Source organism: Rhamphochromis sp. 'chilingali' (assembly GCF_963969265.1).
Source record: "Rhamphochromis sp. 'chilingali' genome assembly, chromosome: 4".
Taxonomy (NCBI): Eukaryota; Metazoa; Chordata; class Actinopteri; order Cichliformes; family Cichlidae; genus Rhamphochromis; species Rhamphochromis sp. 'chilingali'.
In genome coordinates, this window is record NC_137948.1 from 31201994 (window position 1) to 31227207 (window position 25214).

Below are 25214 nucleotides of genomic sequence, written 5' to 3' on the forward strand. Positions count from 1 at the left end.
GGAGGAAGCCGGAGTATCTGGTATTTCCTTTCATTTTTATCCATGTAGCTTTGTACAAGGATTTTGAGAACTCCAAGAGTTAATACAAAAGCGTACACTGAGGAAAGACGGGCTCCTCAGCAGCGCAGCATCCGCAGGCCACAGCCAGGCTCCACCATCAGCCAGCAGGCCACAGCCAGGCTCCACCATCAGCCAGCAGGCCCAGCCAGCAGGCCCAGCCAGGCTCCACCATCAGCCAGCAGGTCCAGCCAGGCTCCACCATCAGCCAGCAGGCCCAGTCAGCAGGCCCAGCCAGGCTCCACCATCAGCCAGCAGGTCCAGCCAGGCTCCACCATCAGCCAGCAGGCCCAACACCAGCAGGCCACAGCCAGGTTCCACCATCAGCCAGCAGGCCCAGCCAGGCTCCACCATCAGCCAGCAAGCCCAGCCAGGCTCCACCATTAGCCAGCAGGTCCAGCCAGGCTCCACCATCAGCCAGCAGGCCCAGCCAGCAGGCCACAGCTTGGCTCCACCATCAGCCAGCAGGCCACAGCCAGGCTCCACCATCAGCCAGCAGGCCACAGCCAGGCTCCACCATCAGCCAGCAGGCCACAGCCAGGCTCTACCATCAGCCAGCAGGCCCAGCCAGGCTCCACCATCAGCCAGCAGGCCCAGCCAGGCTCCACCATCAGCCAGCAGGCCACAGCCAGGCTCCACCATCAGCCAGCAGGCCCAGCCAGCAGGCCACAGCCAGGCTCCTCCATCAGCCAGCAGGCCCAACCAGCAGGCCACAGCCAGGCTCCACCATCAGCCAGCAGGCCCAGCCAGCAGGCCACAGCCAGGCTCCACCATCAGCCAGCAGGCCCAGCCAGCAGGCCACAGCCAGGCTCCACCATCAGCCAGCAGGCCCAGCCAGCAGGCCACAGCCAGGCTCCTCCATCAGCCAGCAGGCCACAGCCAGGTGCCATCATCAGAAATTCCGCTTCCGGGTCCCTCGTGGTGGCCGCCTCGTGCTCTCACTTCAGTATGCCACCCAAGAAAGGCCCAACACCAGAGGAGGTTGAGGACATTAAAACCTCCCTCGAAGCGCTGTGCAGAGACATGGCAGCAGTCAGGGCGCAGCAGGAGCTGCTTCTGGGGCTACTGGAGGAGGTAAAACAGCTACGCCTCCAAAATGCCGAAAAGGACAGACGGATCATGGATCTCGAGCGGCGGGTGGATGAGCTGGAGCAGTACACCCGTACGAACGACGTGGTCATCAGCGGTATTAAAATCAAGCCGTGCTCGTACGCGCACGCAGTGGCCGGGAACGTCGGGGAGCCCAGCGACGAGGAGACCCGCTCAGTGGAGCAACAGGTGGCGTCCTTCCTCCAAAGCAAGGGGATAGAGATGGACCTGGAGCACATAGAAGCATGTCACTCACTGCCCAGGAGGAGTGACAGACCGCCGGCCGTCGTTATGAGATTTGTCAATCGGAAGAACAAGGTCGCACTGCTGAAACAAGGACGCAAACTGAAAGGCACGGATGTTTTCATTAATGAGCATCTGACACGAAAAAACGCAGACATCGCGAGGAAGGCAAGGCAACTGAAGAAGAACGGTAAAATACAACATACATGGGTAACAAACTGTAAGATTTTCATTAAGCTAAACGGGACACCAGAAGAGGCAAAAGTACTGATAGTGAGGAACATGGAGGATCTGGACAAGTACAACTGACACTAATGTGTCGAGGTAATATATAACTCTAATGACAATCAAATGATAAATACACCAACATCTCTAATTACACCAGGAAATGACATGGACATGTTGAAATTAATTCTTCAACAGAAAGTAATTGATTTAGATTGTGAATATAAGGAGCATAATATAATAGATCCAGAAATAGATTCTGGAAGTAACTTTCTCTCTACTTTTGTTAAAAATTGTAATTATTTCACTCAGGAACAATATGAAAAAGAAATTAACCTAGACGGGAAGCTCTCATTAATTCACTTTAACAGCAGAAGTATGTACTCTAATTTTGATTTCATTAAGGACTATTTGCAACAATTTTCTCGCCCCTTTAGTATTATAGCCATCACTGAAACTTGGTTCAATGTCGATAAAGGAATAGATTTTTGTTTGAATGGATATGATTTAAAATACATGAATAGATTAAATAAGGCGGGCGGCGGGGTTGCTATATATGTTCATAACTCTATAAAATATAATGTTGTAACAACTATGTCTATGGCTATTGATGGAATTTTGGAATGTTTGACTATTGAGATCATGAATGAAAAAAAGAGAAATGTTATAATAAGTTGCATATATCAGACACCCAGTTCAAGTATTGACACTTTTAATGAATGGATAGAAAAAACGTTTGCTTCGGTGAACCAAAAATTACTATTTATCTGTGGTGACTTTAATATTGATTTGCTAAACCCAACAAGGTTAAAAGCCATTGATGACTTTACTGACACGATGTACAGCTTATCACTATATCCAACAATAACAAAGCCAAGCAGAATAACATCACATAGCGCCACTATTATTGACAATATTTTTACTAATGTCATGGATTTCCAAATTAATAGTGGCCTGCTTGTCTGTGATATAACTGACCACTTACCAGTTTTTACTTTGTGTGACTGTGATTTTAAAAAAATAGATACCAAGATCATGATAGCAAAGCGAACAATAAATGAAGAAGCAATTCATGCCTTCAATTTCGATTTAGCACAACAAGATTGGAGTTCGGTGTATGAAGAGTCAGATGTGGACAAGGCTTATGACAATTTCCTAGATATTTTTACTATGTGGTACAATAAACATTGTCCTGTAAACGAACACATGACAAAGAAAAAAAAGATAAAAAGTCCTTGGCTCACAAAAGGAATTATTAATGCTTGCAAAAAGAAAAACAATCTGTATAAACAGTTTATCAAAGTAAAAACAAAAGAAGTGGAACAAAGATATAAAGCATATAGAAATAAATTGACTGATATTATAAGAACGAGCAAACAACTTTATTATAGAAGAAGATTATATGAAAATAAAAACAATATAAAAGGAACTTGGGATGTGTTATGACGCACGCCACGCCGCGAGTCTGCACGTGCCTGTTGTGACCAATCCTATTCGCGAGGCACTATTATATGCCTTCCGGGTTGTCGCCTCGAAACGACGCGGGGGAGAGGCGTTAGCGGATGGAAGCAACAGGTACGTGGGGTGAGCGCTTTTCGCTGTTTACTATCTTGACTTGTTTTTGAATTAATTGTGGATTGCGTTCAACAGTATTTTGATACCGCCGCGGGTAGATGCGTGGGGCTCGTATGTGACATCGCACGTAGTGAATGGTGAGTTGAGCCTGAATGTTTGTTTGTATTTGTAACCTGTATCAGTATGCCAGTGCTATTAGCTGATGGGATAGCTAAGGGTGAGGCCTACTACATTACTACTACTCTCACTTTACGTGGCTGTAGTTTTGTTATTAGAGATTGTTATTTATTTTAATTTATTACAATGGTTGGATATGTATTTGTTGTATATTGGTATTTTCTCATGAACTTTATTGTGTACACTGGAACTAAAGCTAGCTTGGGAAATTTAGATGAATTTTGCTAATAGAGGTCCTGTGATTATAGTGCAGGCTAGTGGTGCCCTGGAGAGACCACAGCGACACCACTACTTTGGATGGCGAGCTAGGCCCAACGAGCCAGAACCCCAGCTACAACTTCCTGCGGTCTGGTAGGAGGCTGCTGCGGCCTACACTCTCCCCCCCTGGTTTTCAGTCCCCCAAATCTCACTTTCGAGATCTCAGTCTTGGAATCTCAGTTCTGATCATCACACTTCCAATTTCAACCTGTTACAGACTGTCATACGCGTTGGATTTATATCAATCATGAAATAGCAACTTTATGGACATTGTCTGCCGGGGGTTGGAGGAGGTTGCTGCACCACTGTGCAGCGGATACTTTACAAGCTTGAATTATGTTTTATCTTTTCCTGTCTGCAGATTTGTAAATATTGGTATTTGGTAATTGCACTTTATTTTCACTATAAATAATAACTGTAATCACAATATCTGTGGTTGTATGTTTATTGTACTTCACTCACCTCCTAGAGCCGAATCTGATATCTTCTGAATTAGCCCAACTACTCATAACCAACTTAAATTTTTTTAGCTTATGTACTTGCTACATAAGACAAATTAGTGGCGAACCAGCCAGGAGGTTGTGTCAAGTATAATATTGTTGTGTACATTCAGTCTCACTATCTCACCATATTACTATGAACATGGACTTGTTGGAGTCATTAGGTGTTAAAATACCAAACGCGGTATTGGTCAGTGGCGTCCCCGCATATGAGGTTGAGGAGGTTGAAGATTTTCTTCTCCAGTATGGTGCTATTGAACGCTCCGTGCCAATAAACTCACCCGGTTCTGAGTTTAATAATATGCTCGTCGTTGAGTTTAAAACAGGGTCTGCTTTTGATTTATTGGGTCCGATTCCGCCATATACATTTAAGCCCTTAAATAATGAATATCATATAAAAAGCTTGTCTAAAATCTATGCGGCTACTGTCGGGTGCACAAAGACTAAGACTTATTTAGCTGACTTAAAACAAGTAGCAAAATTGTCTGGTCAGGATTTTGCTGAAGTTCTTCAAGAACTAATGACCCAAATAAATGGAGCTGTTTCAGAACTGCACCCAGGAAAACCAGAAGGGCTCAAGCAGGAATGCACTGCCGCATCTGAACACAAAACGGCTGCCACTCCGGATCAACAAACCCACAACATGGCTATTCCTGTCACTTCTTCAGCTGCCCTACATCCTACAACAACAGAAGGACATTCTATCAGTATGTCTGCAGCTGAGTTAAATCCACCTGAAGTACAGAAGTATGTTGTGGAGCATATAGTAAAGAGCGAAGATGTAAACATACGTTCATCCCATAGGCTGCGCAGGTTTTCTGGGAGACTGCCACACCCACAGCATGAGGTGGACTATGATACATGGCGCTCTGGGGTGGATCTCATCTTAAAGGATCCAGCCATTTCAGAACTGCGAAGATCCAGACACATCCTTGATAGTCTTTTACCACCTGCAGCGGACATAATCAAGCACCTTAACCCCGACCTACCAGCAGAGACTTATATTCAACATCTTGATTCTGCTTATGGAATTGTACAGGACGGGGAAGAACTTTATGCGAAGTTCATGGACACACTGCAAGACTCGGGTGAGAAACCATCCGGCTACCTACAGCGACTTCAGGTGGCCCTGAGTTTAGCTGTCAAGCGGAGAGGAGTCAAGCAGGGTGAAGTGAACAGGCACCTGCTCAGCCAATTCTGTTGGGGATGTTGGGATAGTAACCTTATCTCTGAGCTCCAGCTGAAGCAGAGAAAATCCAACCCACCTTCTTTTGCAGAACTGTTACTCCTATTAAGAACTGAAGAAGACAGAGAAGCTAGCAAAACTCTGAGGATGAAGCAACATCTGGGAACACCAAGACACAGAGTTGCAGCTCAAGCTCAGTTCGCAGTAGAAGAAGAAAGGGGGGTCTGTGCTGCATTGTCCACTCTCACCCAGCAGATGGCGGAGATACAAAAGCAACTTGCCGCCTTAACTGCCTCCCAGTCTCACCAGTCCTGTACTCCTGTTCCAAAGCAGCACCAGAAGCAAAGAACGGATACACAGGGGACTATATCACCTAACCCCAAGCCTGGTTTCTGTTTCAGGTGTGGGGAAGATGGACACATTAGACCACAGTGCGAGAACAGACCCATTTCTGCATTGGTCAATGCAAAACGCAAACAGTTCAGTGAAAGGAAACCAAAATGGCAGAAGCGGAATTCATCAACTGGACATTTAAACTAGATACAGTTCCTGTAATGGGACGTACAGGAACTGTGCAGGACCCACATTGTCCCGCAAAGGAGGAAAGGAACAAGGAGGAAATTGTTCACTGTGTAGACCTACACACTTGTCCGAAGGCAACCACAATGTTACCTCATGGGTTAGTTGGGTCAAGATGCACAACAGAGGTGACCCTAGCAGGCCATCCACAGAAATGCCTGCTTGATACAGGATCACAGGTTACTACAATACCTGTATCCTTTTACAACAATCATCTTCATGAACAACAAATTCAACCACTCCATGATCTTTTCCAGGTGGAAGGTGGAAACCATTCCATATCTTGGATACATTGAGATTTCCGTCAAGTTCCCCAGAGATCTTGTTGGTGAAGAATATGAAGTAACAACATTGGCTCTAGTTGTTCCGGACGTACACCCTGACGTCCCCGCCACTGTGCTAATTGGGATGAACACCCTGGAACCCCTGTATGAACAGCATCTTAACCAGCATCCGAGCTATCAGCCTAGCACTCATGGGTACAGAGCGGTGTTGAAAACACCCCACTGTTTAGCCAGAGTGTTCTCCTACAGCATCCTGCTTCCACCTTACCTGGGGGTTTGTGCGTCAGCAGTTGTCTCATCAACTTCCCTGTTCTTTCTCCATACAAGGTTCCCGTGGTTATTATAAATGAGTCGGAGCAAGATACCTTCATTCCACCTCACAGTGTCATTGCGGATTTGGAAACCTACCACTCCATCTTGTCTGAACATCGCGTGACCCATCTTCCAGTCAGGAACACTATCACCAGCCTGAATTTTGATTTTGGTGATTCCCCACTGTCACCTGAATGGAGGACGCGAGTCATAGGCAAGCTGAATGACATCTCGGAGGTCTTTTCGCATCATGACTTGGATTTTGGATGTACATCACCTGTCAAACATCATATTCCACTCCATGACAATACACCGTTCAAGCAACGTGCCCGGCCAATCCATCCACAAGATTTTGAAGCTGTCCGCCGTCACCTGCGTGAGCTTCTGGAAGCCGGCATTATAAGGGAATCATCGTCTCCTTTTGCTTCGCCTATCGTGGTGGTCAGGAAGAAGAACGGTGAGGTCCGGCTGTGCATAGACTACCGGAAACTAAACCTTCAAACCATCAAGGATGCATACCCCTTACCTAATTTGGAGGAATCCTTTTCAGCACTCACTGGTTCTAAGTGGTTTTCAGTACTCGACCTGAAGTCCGGTTACTACCAGATCCAGATGGAGGAGGAAGACAAGGCAAAGACTGCTTTTGTGACTCCTCTTGGGTTCTGGGAGTTTAACCAAATGCCTCAAGTTGTCACCAACGCCCCAAGCACATTTCAGCGCTTGATGGAGCGATGCATGGGGCACCTCCACCTAAAGGAAGTGCTCGTTTTCCTTGATGACTTAATCATCTATTCAGACACTCTTGAGGAACACGAACGAAGGCTGCTGAGAGTCCTGAACCGGTTGAAGGAATATGGGCTGAAACTGGCACTGGAGAAATGTCGATTCTTCAAAAAGTCTGTAAAGTACTTGGGTCATATTGTCTCTGAGGAAGGAGTTCAAACAGACCCCGAGAAGATAGAGACCATCAAGACATGGCCGGTTCCACAGACTTTGAAACAATTGAGGTCTTTTCTGGGCTTTGCTGGCTATTACCGCGGTTTATAAAAGACTATTCCGTCATTGCCAAACCACTCAATGACCTGACTCGTGGATATCCTCCGGTTCAAAGATCAAAGACCCTGAAAGCTCGCAAGACATCCACCTACGGGCCAAATCAACCCTTTGGTGAGAGGTGGAATACCAACTGTCAAGTTGCATTTGAGACCCTGATTGAGAAGCTTACAACTGCCCCGGTCCTTGGGTTTGCAGACCCGTCTCGTTCATACATTCTGCACACCGATGCGAGTGTGACCGGACTTGGAGCTGTGTTGTATCAAGAGCAAGAGGAGAAACTCCTGGTCATAGCTTATGCTAGCCGCGGATTGTCGCAGAGTGAGAGCCGTTATGCAGCCCACAAGTTGGAATTCCTCGCCCTTAAGTGGAGTGTGACAGAGAAATTCCAAGATTACCTGTACGGGGCAGATTTTACAGTGGTGACGGACAGTAATCCACTGACCTACGTTTTGACAACAGCTAAACTGGACGCTACTGGACACCGTTGGTTGGCTGCATTGTCAACGTACTCCTTTAAACTTCTGTACAGAGCTGGCAAACAGAATTGTGACGCTGATGCGCTCTCGCGACGACCTTACTCCTGCTCCAATGATGAAGTTTCTAATGACCATGAACTCATTCGTCAGTTCATTTCTCAACACACAGCTGATTCTGATGTCCTCTCAGAAGAGACTGTGAGAGCAATCTGCCAAAGTCATTTGGTCAGAGCCACACGGCCGGGTGACTGCGGTGAGGTTGGCTTCACACTTGTCGAGTCTTTGTCAGTTCAAATGGATACTATCCCTGACAGTTACTGTTCCGAGGACTGTCATCAGCTGCCTGTCGTTTCTACTCTTAACATCAAAGAGAAACAACACTCAGATCCCTGCATTCGGGAGCTTATTCACCAGCTTGAGACGGGGGAGAGGGTTCCACCACGAGCTAGAGCTGAGCTCCCTGAACTTCCGTCCCTGCTCAGAGAATGGTCCAGGTTGGAGCTGGTGGATGGAGTCCTGTACAGGAGGAGACGGGACAATGGAGACCTTTCATACCAGCTTGTCCTTCCAGGGGAGTTGCGACCATCAGTCCTGAAAATTCTCCATGAGGATATGGGCCATATGGGGATTGAACGTACACTTGACCTTGTCCGTACGAGATTCTACTGGCCCAAAATGGCAAAGGATGTTGAGCAGAAGATTAAGACTTGTGGCCGCTGTGTGCGCCGAAAAGCCCTGCCGGAAAAAGCTGCTCCACTTGTCAGCATAAAAACATCTCGACCCCTTGAGCTTTTGTGTATGGATTTTCTTGCTCTTGAGCCTGACACTAGTGGCACTCGTGATATCTTAGTCCTGACTGACCATTTCACTAAATTCGCTGTTGCCATTCCAACACCCAATCAAAATGCAAGAACTGTGGCCACTAATTTGTCTTATGTAGCAAGTACATAAGCTAAAAAAATTTAAGTTGGTTATGAGTAGTTGGGCTAATTCAGAAGATATCAGATTCGGCTCTAGGAGGTGAGTGAAGTGCAATAAACATACAACCACAGATATTGTGATTACAGTTATTATTTATAGTGAAAATAAAGTGCAATTACCAAATACCAATATTTACAAATCTGCAGACAGGAAAAGATAAAACATAATTCAAGCTTGTAAAGTATCCGCTGCACAGTGGTGCAGCAACCTCCTCCAACCCCCGGCAGACAATGTCCATAAAGTTGCTATTTCATGATTGATATAAATCCAACGCGTATGACAGTCTGTAACAGGTTGAAATTGGAAGTGTGATGATCAGAACTGAGATTCCAAGACTGAGATCTCGAAAGTGAGATTTGGGGGACTGAAAACCAGGGGGGGAGAGTGTAGGCCGCAGCAGCCTCCTACCAGACCGCAGGAAGTTGTAGCTGGGGTTCTGGCTCGTTGGGCCTAGCTCGCCATCCAAAGTAGTGGTGTCGCTGTGGTCTCTCCAGGGCACCACTAGCCTGCACATTCACTACGTGCGATGTCACATACGAGCCCCACGCATCTACCCGCGGCGGTATCAAAATACTGTTGCTTCCATCCGCTAACGCCTCTCCCCCGCGTCGTTTCGAGGCGACAACCCGGAAGGCATATAATAGTGCCTCGCGAATAGGATTGGTCACAACAGGCACGTGCAGACTCGCGGCGTGGCGTGCGTCGGGCTCGTATGTGACATCGCACGTAGTGAATGTGCAGGCTAGTGGGCCTGCACATTCGCAAGACCAAACAGATTTTTCTGTTTTTTACTGAAAAAAAAAAAGAAAGAACTTTGCAAAGGGATCAATTCAGCATGATGACAACATCTCCCTTTATAACCGTCATGTGGATAAAATCTTTGTCTATTTAGTCCCTTGAGCAAAGCATTCAGCTGTTTTTCTGTCTGTTACATATCAAAAGTACACAGAGGTTAGATGAGGTGAAGCACAAATTTTCCATCACAACATGTACCATGTTCTTTGTGTTCAGTTTAGTTAGTATTTATAAGCAGGGGTGCACATAAGTGGTCCACAGGTGCGCAGGTGTTGTCAAAATAAAAGACGCGCGTTTGCGTACACAAGATTTTCTGCAGGAGGACAGACATTTGTTTAGAACTCTTAAAGATGTCGAAGAAGCAAGCTCCTTTAAGCAATTACTTTGGTGTTCCTCCACCTCCAAAGAAATGTCAGAAGGAGTCCGAACCACAAAAGAAGTGCGTATTCCCGGAAAAGTGGTTGCAGGAGGTGAGCTTGTCATGGTCCTGGGTCAAGCGACCCAGTGTTTGAGTTTATGTATTTTTTTGTACTTCTGTTGTGCCTTAGCTTAGTGCACCTAGTTAATTTCTAGATTGCTGTTTAGTCTTGTTCCTTAGTTGTTTATGTCATCTTCCCCTGTACTAAGTCTCCCTGGTTCATGTGTCACGTCTGCGTGGTTATGTTTAGTTCATGTCATGTCTAATCTCCATGTTTCCTGTTTTACTTTGAAAGTCTGTATTCAATGTCAGTGTATTCAGTTTCACCTCTCCTGTCCTGTCGTTATGGTTCATGTGTCAGCTGTGCTCCCATGTGTGACCACTTCCCCTGATCATCCCTCATGTGTATTTAGTCTCTGTGTTTCATGTAGTCTGTGTCGCGTCATCTGTGTTCCCACCCCCTGTGTTCCGTATCTCCAGCCATAGCCTTTCCATAGTTTATGTCCAGTTTAGGTTTCTGTTGAGTTATACTCTTATGCTGTCCTCACTCTGGTTTGTTCCTTTTCATCAGCCATAATAAAAGGCTCGCTTTTGTTTAATCCACTCCTGTATCTTTGCTTGTGTTCGCACCTGGGTCCACCACACACATTTCCGCACGGTCTGCCTCCGCAGATCATGACAGAGCTGGCTTCAAATAAATGATGAACGCACAGAGATGTAGTGCAGAATATGCCGTGAAAATCCCACTCTAGCGGACAAAAACAGTGCCTTTTATATGTACGCAAACGCGCGTTGCAACTTCTTATCTGGTGCGCGTCTTTTATTTTGACAGCGAATGCGCACCTGCGGACCACTTATGTGCACCCCTGTTTATGATGTCATTAGTGTGCGCCACTGCCCTCTCTGTGAATTATGGGAACAAAGTGTGAGACAAAGACAAAGGCACGCAGGCTTGACACTGTGATGGGGGAGAAAGAGACATGGGGACATAATGGACTGGGGAGACAGAGAAGGAACACGGATCACGGAGACAAGAGTAACTAAATGTGGATCGCAGGGAAGGCACAGTAACAGAAAACTAAAGACTAGAAACTGAAAATAATATATGCAGAAAACAACTAAAAGAACCAAAACTATGAATAATGTGAGCATGTAAGAGTTGTGGAAGGTCTTTCATCTGTGTGTGTATAAAAGAGATCAGGGCGACGGCCATTGTTAGAGACCACTCCATATTGCAACATGTTATTAACCCCACTACGAAAAGACGCTCACCAGGTGTTTGCAGTTCATTTAAAATTTCCATGACACCCTACAATTGCCCTGGGATACTGTATGTGAAAAAATAACATTCATTGTTTAAAAACATTTAAATAGTAGTGTTAGTTACTTGGATACTACAGCTACTGAATCTCTGTCCTTGTTGTTAATTGCTGACTTTGTATAACTGAGTGCTCTAATCATTTCTGTTCTTGGATCACTATACCTCTTATAGGAATAGCTACATTATGAGACCCTTACTGATAGTACCAAATGTTTTTGCAGGTGTTGTCACATTATTTTTCACTTTTGAATGTAACTAAAGTTTAGCAGGACACAAGTTGCTGTTAAACTTGGACTTTTGGTTTAAAGCAAGAAGTTTTGTCTATGTTATTACTTGAGAAAATAACTAAAAAGGGGGATAATGTGATATTCACAAGAGTTGTTGTATCTTGTGTGAAAAACTACCCTACCTAGTGGACACAATAGGAACAGAAGAATAGAAAAGAATCTACAGAGAGGCACTGTAATGATCACATGTACAGTATCTGTGCTGCAGTCAGCAATAAAGTTTGTTATGTTGTCACCATGGTCGTCTTCTGATAAACACCAGAAACACTACAACTGTTAAAGACAGCAATCTGTGACTGTAGGCATCGATATGATGAGTATCAGCAAAATTCTGTTGTGTTAACATTTGTGTTTCTCACAATGAGTTTTTAAAGTAAAACATACAGAGAAAAGAATGCAGTGTTTACTGTAATAACCACACAGGTTAAGAGCTGTTTTACAGCCCAGTCAGATTTGTATTTTGCTAACAGCCCTGACACTTCCTATGTGTTTGGTTGACTTTTAAGTTTTCTGGCAGTTTGTGTCAGGAGATTTGTTCCACACACTGTTAAGCAAAGCTAAAAACTGGCATAGCGTTAAAAATATATATTTAAATGAAAAGACTACATGTGTTTTCCTTCTTTATTAAAAGTTAACATTAATCACATTTTCATGGGGTAATTTTGACCAATTGTAACAGTTCATTTCTGGCATATCTTTAAATCATCCTCTACTGAACCATGAAAAAACTTTTCCTGAACTTTATCTTGTAACACTGGAATAATGTTTTACTCTAACTGTACAGATTGGTGTACATCAGTTCAACGCTGGGCTGTGCTACAATAGTCAGAAGGTCAGAAGGAGAGACTGACATCCAGGGAGAAGATTGTAAGAGACGTGGTTTATAAGATAAGATAAGATAACCTTTATTAGTCCCACACGTGGGAAATTTGTTTTGTCACAGCAGGAAGTGGACAGTGCAAAAGTTATGAGGCAAAAATTAGAATACAATAAGAATAAATACAGTACACAACTGTACAGAATAGAATAAAATAAAATACTATATACAGTAGAATAAAATAAAATAAATATACAATAAGATAAAAATAGAACACAAATACTATATACAACTGAGTAAAAATACAACGATGACAGAAAGGATTATTGCACTTAGTATTATTGCATATGTATGGATGTGTGTGCTTGATCAGTTAAAGTCTTTATTATGGAGTCTGACAGCAGTGGGGAGGAAAGACCTGCGAAATCTCTCCGTCCCACACCGTGGGTGCCGCAGTCTCCGACTGAAGGAGCTGCTCAGTGCTGTCACAGTCTGCTGCATGGGGTGGGAGATGTTGTCCAACAGGGATGACAGCTTAGCCGCCGTTCTCCTGTCACTCACCACCTCCACTGGGTCCAGAGGGCATCCTAGAACAGAGCTGGCCCTTCGGATCACCCTGTTCAGTCTCTTCCTGTCCCCAGCAGAGATGCTGCCGCCCCAGCAGACCACACCATAAAAGATAGCAGAAGCCACAACAGAGTCATAGAAGGTCTTCAGGAGTGGGCCCTCCACTCCAAACGACCTGAGTCTCCGCAGCAGGTACAGCCTGCTCTGCCCTTTCCTGTAGAGGGCGTCTGAGTTATGAGTCCAGTCCAGTCTATTGTTCAGATGAACACCAAGGTACCTGTAGCTGTCCACAGCCTCAATGTCCATACCTTGGATGTTCAGTGGTTGCAGTGGAGAATGCTTGTGCCTGCGGAAGTCTACCACCAGTTCCTTGGTTTTACTGGCGTTGATCTGGAGGTAGTTCAGCTGGCACCAGTCCACAAAGTCTTGGGTCAGACCTCTGTACTCCTTGTCGTCCCCATCAGTGATGAGGCCGACTATTGCAGAGTCATCAGAGAACTTCTGCAGGAAGCACTGGGTGGAATTGTGGGAGAAGTCTGCAGTGTAGATGGTGAAGAGGAACGGAGCCAGAACCGTTCCCTGTGGGGCCCCCGTACTGCAGACGACCCTGTCCGACACACAGCCCTGAGTCCTCACATACTGTGGTCGGTCGATGAGGTAGTCCAGGATCCAGGTAGTGAGGTGATGGTCCACTCCAGAGTTCACCAGCTTGTCCTTTAGAACCGAGGGAAGAATGGTGTTGAAGGCACTGGAGAAATCAAAGAACATGATTCTCACAGTGCTTCCAGCGGTCTCCAGGTGAGCGAGGGAACGATGTAGGAGGTGAATGACGGCATCATCCGCTCCAATGCCAGGCTGGTAGGCAAACTGAAGTGGGTCCAGTGATGAGCTTATTAGGCGCCGAAGCTGAGCCAGGACCAACCGCTCCAGGGTCTTCATCAGGTGGGATGTCAGAGCCACCGGCCTGTAGCTGTTGAGGTCCTTGGGGCGTGAAGTCTTTGGCACTGGTACAACACAGGAGGTTTTCCAGAGCTGTGGGACTCTTCCCAACCTCAGGCTCAGGTTGAAGAGGTGCTCCATCACCCCACACAGTTGGTCCGCGCAGGACCTGACGACCCTCGAGCTGATGCCATCTGGACCCGCTGCCTTCTTGCCATTAATCCTCCTCAGTTCCCTCCTAACCTGGGTGGTTGAGAGAGACAGGCTGGAGCCTTGTGTTGAGTGTGTATTGGATGCTGCAGTTGGGGGTGGGGGGGAGTGAGCAGGGTGAATAGAGGAGGTGTACATGTACATTCAGAATGATGTACAAGCAGGTATGGCATAGTGTAGGAGGATGTGATCTGGTGTTGTTTCTGTGATCAAGAACAGCAAACACATTACAACTTGAATACAGATTAAGGGGTAATATAGCTGACATTAAATTCCTTCACTACAAACCTGCTAAGGCAGTGGTTCCCAAACTTTTTTTTACTAGGCCCCCCTTGGTTGTACACAAAAATCTTGGCGCACCAACACATCCTCCAACCACACACATCCATATTTTGTTTTCAAACTCAATTGCAGTTTATTTCACACCTCTAACCTTTTGTAAACAAATAAACAAAAGTAAACTGCAATAAATTACAGGTTACAATAATATAAACTACTAACTCTTTTAAATAACCAAAAAAAAAGCATCTTTATGGTGTAATTATTTTAAGTGTAGTTGTTTTTTTTTTTACTGTGTAATAATATTCAATTATTACCCACCCTATTTAGACGGGTGGGTAATAATTAAGCAAATAATGCACAAAACATTTTATCATGGTGGAAGGAAAACAGCAAAAGTAAGAGGGAATTAATGACGATGTAGTTTTGATCTTCTTTTGCTGCTGTTAGGTGAGGGCTGTGTGCGGACAGGGATAGGACCCAAGGTGCAGACTCCAGAGACAGATGTGAACTCAAAACCGCTTTAATGTTAAACTCAAAACAAAACCAAACAAGGAGCCAGAAACAAAAAAAAGAACAAACAATGGAGCCCGGAAAGCAACAGAACAAAACACAGGAACAAAGTCCAAAACAACAGCACCAAGGCCCAGGCATAGTCCAAAAGCAAACAAACAAAAGAGCTCACGAAAGGCGCAGAGGCCCCGGCAACAGTCTCGAAAAAGTTCAGGGGGCCGGCCCGGAGGCTGACGGCACAACAGTCCAAACCCGGGCAGGTCAGGGGGGCGGCCCGGAGGCTGATGGTCCAAGAGCCCAGAAAACAGGTCAGGAGGCCGGCCGGGCGGGAGGCACCGGCGGCGACGTAGTTCAGGGGGCCGTCCATGACGGCGGCGTCGGTCAAGGAGCCGGCCATGACGGCAACGACGTCCAGTCATCGGCTGGACCGGACGTGCAGGACGAGCAGGCCGGACAGGACGTGCAGGACGAGCAGGCCGGACAGGACGTGCAGGCCCAGACGGCATGGGGACCCCAGGCGCAGACGAAGCTGAACACTCCAGCAGAACCAGTTTGCAGAACAGATGAAGTGGGTATGATGTCCGAATGTCCAGAGTCAGAATGCTCAACAGTTCTGTTGTGGCGGCGGCCAGAACGCCGTTTCCTTCGGGATGAGGAAACAGGAACCGGTGGAGAAAAAGAGACCCCCTCCTCATCCTCTGACCACATAGCTGCCAGAAAAAAGGCAGGTGAATGAGAACCCAGCTGGTGTGGGGAGGGAGAGGAAGTCCGTGGCAATGTTGAGACAGAAGGAGAGTATGTGTTGTCCTGGGGTAACGGTGGGGAAGATGTAGAGAGTGAGAGAGCAAGCTCACCAGCCTTTACTTGCTCTCTCCAGGCAGTAATGGTGTCGTCCAACTTAGTGTCCTTAGCAAACTGAGACAGCTGAGGGTTATGGCGAATGATGGTATCCACTGCATTCAGCCCGACTGCCATAGTCCGTAGATCCCGTGACTGGGCAATGCGGTCGAGCAGACTCACCATCTGCCTCATCTCGCCGTTGAACTCCGAGGAAAAGGAGTCTGCAGGGTCCATGTTCTGGTCGCGATCTTCTGTTAGGTGAGGGCTGTGTGCGGACAGGGATAGGACCCAAGGTGCAGACTCCAGAGAACTCAAAACCGCTTTAATGTTAAACTCAAATATAACATAACTGGAAACAATCAAAATAAACTAACACCAGAGGACTGACAGAACACACAGCTTGGTAAACGGTAGATCGCGACACAAACACAGAGAAACACAGGGCTTAAATACACAGAAGGAGCAATCAGGGAATGAATAACAGGAGGAAAACACAGCTGGGACAAATCAGAACTGACGAGACCAAAGAAGCGTAACCTGAACACACTTGAATAAGACAGAGACCTTCGATGTAAAACAGGAAACACATAACACAGACTCACATGCAGGCACTACAGAGGGAACAGAGACGTGGGACCAGGGCAGACACAAACACTGACTGAACACGGGGATATAGGAACTAAGGATACACAGAGACGCAAACTAGACAAGGGGATACAGGTGATAGGGGAGACAGAGCAACTAAAGAAGATAGAGACATAAACCATAAGACAGAACTCAAAGAAACCAAAGACTAGAAAGTATAAATAATATAATAAACTCAAAAACCCTGGGTCAACGACCCAGGCATCCTAACAGCTGCTGGTTCAGTGAATTTTGGTCGCAGTGACAAAACCTGCTGCTTCAGAGTCTGTGAGCCGTCGGCTTTCAGCACCTGCGAGAAAGCCCACATCTCGCAGATTCTGATGCTCCCCACTTTAGGAACCACTGAGTTAGGATGTGTACAGGGCCTCTCTATCTTAAAAAAGTTATTTTATCTTAAAATAAAGCATTATGCAGAGCAGTGGTTTCTTTGTATCTATAAAGTGCTTTAAGGAGTGGAATCCGTTTACCTGCTCTCATTTACTATTTTGGCTCTTTGGTGGTTTTGAAATAGTTTTGTGAGCTTCAACCTGAGATCCTGGCGTTTCTGGCAAAATACATGTATATTTATAAAATCGATCAGGATGGGAGTTGCGTGATGGAGCGTTTGGGACTGGCTCCGCCATAGAGAGTCTCTGACCCCCGTCAACCTTACATTAGTTTTAAAAAAGTTAGATGTTCCCAAATAATGCATTTCCAGACTGTGGTGGCTAGATCAGCATCCTTGAATTTATTGAGAGACATGGCCACAGAAACGAAGAAGAGCGTGCAAACTCGAATCTCCACAATGGCGGTGGGGGGAAATAATGCTAGCAGTACTAATTTTAGCCCTGCTAGCCAAGAAGAAGGACCAAAGATGGATATAAGCGGCTTGTTTGCCGAAATGACTAAGCTTGGAGCTATCCTAACCGGTGTTGCAGCCGATATATCTCACATCAAGTCTGACATGGTAAAATTTAAAAACGCTATAAGTGGAATCCAAATACGGATGACTGAAGCTGAGGGCCACAATTAAGATGTGGAAAACAAAATGAGGAGCATAACAGAAGATAATGGCAAAAATATCAAAAAAGCTTGAACAACTATGGGCCCGAGTAGATGACCAGGAAAACAGAAACCGCAGAAAGAATATTTGGCTTATTGGTCTGGAAGAGGGTCTGAAGGTGGCAACACAAATGATTATGTGATGAAGATACTTGCTGATGGCCTGGGTCTACGAGGGGAGGAATATGAGCTGGAAAGATGCCACAGAGGTACAAGACCACGCCCGGGACCTGGTCAACCACCTTGAACCATGCTAGTGAGATTTCTGTGTTACACTGCATGACAAAAAGTTCTCATAAGCGCTATGCAGAAGAAAGGCATAATGTGGGAGAACTGCCGCTTGTCATTCTATGAAGATATGACCGCAGAGCGAGTGGCGCAGAGGCAGCTTTTGTACCCAGTGATGAAGAAGCTATGGCAGCATCAGATAAAGCACACCCTGGCACATACAGCAAAACTTAAATTAACATGGAAAGCAAGGGCATAGATTTGGTTTTGGCATTGGTGGGGACGAATTACTCAACCACCGAACCCTGTCGTTTCTTTTTTTTTTTCCTTTTTGTCTTTGCTTCTTGATAAAAAAAAAAAGGAGAAATATACTTGCCTACATATGCTATTCTACATGTTTTTAAACCATTTAAAATTACAATTCATAGTTTTATATGTGAATTATATAATGTTAAATTACAAAAAACATGTAGTCACACATGTGCACCACCAAGTCATCATCCAATTTCACCTGTGATCTTGTATCTCCATTTTTCTCTGAACTTTGTGTTGGTTCTTCTGTCACCTGACAAATAGGACATACATGACAATAAGAATAAAATGTGTAGCTGCTTCAGTGTTTCTGTCAATTTGTGCAGATCTTGACTCATCAGTAATGTTTGTGTGAGTGCATTTTTAAAACAATTTGTGCAAACTGCACTACAAGGTGGAATATTTGCAAAATCATGACTACCTCATGATATTTTGTCTCAAAAATTAACCCTATGAATATGTCAGTGCCATTAGGATGAAATTATTGTGTCACCAACATTTTAACATTAAACATATAATTTTAACAGCCTCTGTAAACTAATATCCTGGCTTGCTCAAAGCTGCCGTTTTCTCTGACCGTTTCAATCAAAATTAGAAATGCTACTCTGGGAGACTGAGATAACTAGTAGTGCTGCCTGTTGTGCAGTTAGTTTCTAAAACACGTTATTCATGGTTACATACAATTTTAGATTGATGTGGGCCAAAGCCATAGCCTGTAACGTTATTATGACGGACACATTTTATGAGTGAACTTGACTTTATGTGACTTACAGGTTTCTTTAAAAAATACTTTCTTATATCCAGTTGTCAGAACCATACTGAATTTCGCCAGAGACACACACACACATATGAAGAGAGAGAGAGTATGCATTGTATGCAAATGGCTACCAAACAGCCATCATAATTGGTCATACAATGAGAACAGGACAAATCAACAATTGACAATGACTAATTAATATTAAAATCTGTAACATAATGTATTGTTTGGAGTTTAGTCGTTTACTGTTACTATTTTTACCATTTCTTCTTGGAGCAACTGTTACTCACATTATTTCCTTAGGGATTAATAAAGTATTCTGATTCTGATTGTTTCAGGATGACCTGCCATTGTCCAATGACACATCTGCTTACCTGTATCTTTTGCTCGTTTCTCCTCCTCTTCTTTTCTCTTTTTTGTAAACTGAGCACCTGATGGCTTTGAACTTTTCTTGTCCATCTTCCATTGGTTTTAATTTTGGACTCCAGTATGAACACCCCTCGCCCAACTCGAGGATCACCACAACATAACCTAATAGACCTACACCTTCACAGATTCACTTTGTCGAAGGTGTATTTCTGGGATTTCACACAACCCAGGATTCAAATCTTCAAATCAGTAATACATAATGGGCTTGGATTTACATAATTATGAATGAAATGTGCTCTATTTGGAAGCAGCCACCCACCCCATGTATATATATATATGTGTATATATATGTATATATATGTGTGTGTGTGTATATATATATATATATATGTATATGTATATATGTATATATATATATATACATATAGCACTTTCAGCTGGATAGCGTAGAGGTTAGACTACACGCCTTTGGAACAGAGGATCGCAAGTTCGATTCCTGCCTGGGGCGTCTGTATCCAGTAAGGGTCCTAAGGCTAGACCCCCTATGCTAAGCAAGCCTACCGCAGACATGAGCGCGACAGATAAATATGAAGGCATGCCGGCTCGGACGTCGCCCGGATCAACAAGGTCCGCGTCAGGTGTTGAGGAACCAGGGCACCCTGACGAAAAGTGGGCTACTGGAACAAGAAGGCATCGGTGGGCAAGAGACAAAAACAGGGCGTTGTTGGAATGCTACTACGCAAGTAACCCCGGCGGAAGGGGCTACATGAATAGGATGAGGGACCTATGGATTCTTCGATACCCAACATCCACAATGACGGCGAAACAACTAGTAGCTCAGTGTTCCAACATTCGAAAGAAGGGACTGCTCTCACAGCTAGAGATTGACGAGGTACAACACAAATGCTACGGCAAGGAGGAGTCAGGAGGTCAGGGGGGAGATATCATCACCCCCACCCGAGATTGGGTACATAGCCCCAAGTGCAATAGGAGAAGGATCGTTGAGTGCGAGAGGAACTGACCTGAAAAATAGGATCATGGCCAAGCTTGAACCCTGGATCCCCCGTAGCCGGTTACCAAGATTACGTGAAGTACCCTCAGAAGGTCTGCTAGATGATGTTAATGCAGCACTACGGGCAATACCTACAACCACGATTACCGACACTAACAAGCTGATCTACAATACGGCAACAGTGATCAGTGAGATGCTTGGCTACAAGTTGAACAGCCACAAGGGGCAGTACCCTCCATGGAGAAGGAGGCTAGAGGGCAAGATCAAAGTAGCACGGAGGGAGGTTAGCCAACTAACGGAGTTGCAGAAAGGTGCGACAAATAAGGTGCCTAAGAAATACAGCAAGCTGTCCATACCTGGGGCCTTGGAAACTGCCAAGCAAAGACTCACAGCCTTGGCCAGCCGCTTGAGGAGGTACACCAGAGAGATAGAAGGCAGGAGAATAAACCAGCTGTTCTCCACAGAACCAGCAAAGGTGTACTCTCAGTGGCAAGGGAACAATAAGAGAACAGCACCACCAAGGCTGGAGACGGAGCAATACTGGAAGAGCATATGGGAGAAGGATGCAACCCATAACGGCAATGCTCAGTGGCTAGAGGATCTGAGGGCTGACCACAGCGACCTCCCTGAACAGGGTCCAGTAACCATCACAGTAGCAGATATCCAAGAAAGAGTCTCCAGTATGAAGAGTTGGACAGCACCAGGGCCCGACATGGTTCACGCCTACTGGCTGAAGAAGCTGACTGCACTCCACGAGCGTCTGGCAGCACAAATGAACCAGCTGCTAGTTAACGAGAGACACCCGGAATGGCTAACCGAAGGCCGGACGGTCCTGATCCCCAAGGACCCCAAGAAGGGACCGGTCCCCTCCAACTACCGACCAATAACCTGCCTCAGTACTACATGGAAGCTCCTGTCAGGCATCATATCGGCTAAGATGAACAGGCACATGGGTCAATACATGAGCGGGACACAGAAAGGAATTGGCAAGAATACCAGAGGCACAAAACACCAGCTACTGGTAGACAGAACAGTCAGCCGAGACTGCAAGACCAGACTGACCAACCTGTGCACTGCCTGGATTGATTACAAGAAGGCCTATGACTCAATGCCCCACAGCTGGATACTGGAATGCCTAGAATTGTACAAGATCAATGGGACCCTAAGAGCCTTCATCAGGAACTCAATGGGGATGTGGCGTACAACACTAGAGGCCAACTCCAAGCCCATAGCACAAGTCACCATCAAGGGCGGGATCTACCAAGGAGATGCTCTGTCCCCACTGCTGTTCTGCATAGGCCTGAACCCCCTCAGTGAGATCATTAACAAGACTGGCTACGGATACCGACTACGGAACGGAGCAGTTGTCAGCCACCTCCTGTACATGGATGACATCAAGCTGTATGCCAAGAGTGAACGAGACATCGATTCACTGATCCACACTACCAGGCTATACAGCAATGACATTGGAATGTCGTTCGGACTGGAGAAGTGTAGTCGGATGGTAACAAAGAGAGGGAAGGTAGTCAGAACTGAGGGGATTGAACTACCAGAAGGCAACATTGCAGACATAGAGGACAGTTACAAGTACCTGGGGATCCCACAGGCGAATGGGAACCATGAAGAGGCCGCTAGAAAAGCTGCAACCACCAAGTACCTGCAGAGGGTCAGGCAAGTCCTGAGGAGTCAGCTGAATGGTAAGAATAAGATCCGGGCCATCAACACGTATGCCCTGCCCGTGATCAGGTACCCTGCTGGGGTAATAGGCTGGCCAAAGGAGGAGATAGAAGCCACTGACATAAAGACAAGAAAGCTCCTTACCATGCATGGAGGGTTTCACCCCAAATCCAGCACCCTGAGGCTGTACGCTAAGCGGAAAGAAGGGGGCCGGGGACTGGTGAGTGTCAGCACCACAGTCCAGGATGAGACAACGAACATCCAAGAATACATTGGGAAGATGGCCCCAACTGACCGAGTGCTCAGTGAATACCTCAGGCAGCAGAAACCCAAGAAAGAGGAGGGAGACGAGGAACCATCATGGAAGGACAGGCCCCTGCACGGTATGTACCACCGGCAGATAGAGGAGGTGGCTGATATCCAGAAATCCTACCAGTGGCTGGACAAAGCTGGACTGAAAGACAGCACAGAGGCACTAATCATGGCAGCACAAGAACAAGCTCTGAGCACAAGATCCATAGAGGCTGGGGTCTATCACACCAGGCAAGACCCCAGGTGCAGGCTGTGTAAAGATGCCCCAGAGACAATCCAGCACATAACAGCAGGGTGCAAGATGCTAGCAGGCAAGGCATACATGGAACACCATAACCGAGTGGCCGGCATAGTGTACAGGAACATCTGTGCCAAGTATAACCTGGAAGTCCCGAGGTCAAAATGGGAGATGCCCCCAAGGGTGGTGGAGAATGACCGAGCTAAGATCCTGTGGGACTTCCAGATACAGACGGACAAAATGGTGGTGTCTAACCAACCGGACATAGTGGTGGTAGACAAACAGAAGAAGACGGCCGTAGTGATCGATGTAGCGGTTCCGAATGACAGCAATATCAGGAAGAAGGAACACGAGAAGCTGGAGAAATACCAAGGGCTCAGAGAAGAGCTCGAGAGGATGTGGAGGGTGAAGTTAACAGTGGTCCCCGTGGTAATCGGAGCACTAGGTGCGGTGACTCCCAAGCTAGGCGAGTGGCTCCAGCAGATCCCGGGAACAACATCGGAGATCTCTGTCCAGAAGAGCGCAGTCCTGGGAACAGCTAAGATACTGCGCAGGACCCTCAAGCTCCCAGGCCTCTGGTAGAGGACCCGAGCTTGAAGGATAAACCGCCCGCAGGGGCGTGCTGGGTGTTAGTTTATATATATATATGTATATATATATATGTATATATGTATATACATATATATATATATACACACACACACATATATATACATATATATACAGATATATTAGGGGTGCAACAATACACAAAATTCACGGTTCGGTTCGGTTCGATACTTTGGTGTCACGGTTCGATATTTTTTCGATACAAAAAAAATGTTCATGCCTTTTTAATTTGTCATTTATTAAATTTTCACGGCACATTCCGCACCACATCTCTGTGCGTTCATCATTTGTTTGAAGCCAGCTCACCTCCTGCAACTACTTTTCCGAGAATACGTGCTTCTTTTGTGGTTCGGACTCCTTCTGACATTTCTTTGGAGGTGGAGGAACATCACAGTAATTGCTTAAAGGAGCTTGCTTCTTCGACATCTTTAAGAGTTCTAAACAAATGTCTGTCCTCCTCCTGAAAATCTTATGTATGCAAACACGCGTTGCAACTTCTTATCTTGTGCCCGTTTTTTATTTTGACAGCGAATGCGCACCTGCGGACCACTTATGTGCAGCCCTGGTTATTTCGCTTGTCATATTGCAGCCACAGAAATTCTTTTGTCCATGAAGCCATAAAGCTGCACTTTCTTTTTGCCTTATAGTCTGATTTGTCATAACTTTTCCGTTTTGTGGTAAGTTTTTCTTTGGCTGTCACTTCTTCACCCTGACCTGTCTTATTTGGCTCAGCAGAACTAAAATATTGTGGCGAGCTCAGACAAGGAGGAGACGGAGGTATCGTTTGGTCTTGCTTCCCGTGAGCTAGCCAGGGAGCACAGCCGTTTATTGACATCTGCAGAAGAACACTGCCGCTAGCTAACTGCTCAGCGCGGCAACAGCACAGCAACAACAACAACAACAACAACAACAACACCACCACACAGGGCGCCCTCTGACCTCGGAAGGACACACCGTCGCAGCGAGAGGGCGTCACCCGTCACTATGGCAACATAAACAAAACATAACTGTACAAACAGAACCCTGAACAGCCCTGACCCGCTACATAGCCCCCACCTAAGGGGTCAGTCGTCCCCGACGACCCCATTACCCCACACAAAGTCCTGCAAATGTCCAGGTGCCTTCTTTTGGCGCACCGGCCGGTCACGACCGGCGGGGTAAAAGTCACTCGGGTCAGAACATGGGGTGCCACCATCATCCCGCTTCTGACACCAATGTGGCGAGCTCAGACAAGGAGGAGACGGAGGTATCTTTTGGTCTTGCTTCCCGTGAGCTAGCCAGAGAGCACAGCCGTTTATTGACATCTGCAGAAGAACACTGCCGCTAGCTAACTGCTCAGCGCGGTAACAGCACAGCAACAACAACACCACCACACAGGGCGCCCTCTGACCCCGGAAGGACACACCGTCGCAGCGAGAGGGCATCACCCGTCACTATGGCAACATAAACAAAACATAACTGTACAAACAGAACCCCGAACAGCCCTGGGGCCCGTTCTTCGTACGTCGCTCACTACATCCAAGATCAAATGACACATCCAAGACCAAACCATCGCGCTAACCGTGAGCTCGCTAATCTGGTTCCCCGAACACACCTGCTGTTGACGATTAGTACAGCTGGACGCAGTAATGTGACATCACTGGGTGTCGTAAAAGGGGCTACGCATCGATAGTGGAAACATTGATCGGCAACCCTCTGATTGGTCGGCGAAAATGTCGACGGAGTGCGCTCGGTATTTTTCGGCAGCAGAGCAAGAACTCTTGAGTGAGGGATTTCAGGAGTTTCAGAGTTTAATCAGAACGCAAGGGAACACTGCAAAGGCTGCAAAAGCAAGGAGAGAGGGCTGGCAGAAAGTTGCTGACAAATTAAACTCGTAAGTAATTTAATAATAATAATAATAATAATAATAATAATAATGGATTGGATTGATATAGCGCTTTTCAAGGCACCCAAAGCGCTTTACAATGCCACTATTCAGTCACTCTCACATTCACACACTGGTGGAGGCAGCTACAGTTGTAGCCACAGCT

General features: G+C 46.1%; 1 long non-coding RNA gene across 1 annotated transcript; it reads left to right on the forward strand.

Moving 5' to 3' along the window:
- Positions 1 to 3084: 3084 nt before the first annotated feature.
- Positions 3085 to 3744, forward strand: LOC308396280. The gene is made up of 3 exons (XR_013971542.1): positions 3085 to 3189; positions 3265 to 3326; positions 3615 to 3744. It is a non-coding gene; the product is annotated as an uncharacterized lncRNA (long non-coding RNA).
- The last annotated feature ends 21470 nt before the right edge of the window (positions 3745 to 25214 follow it).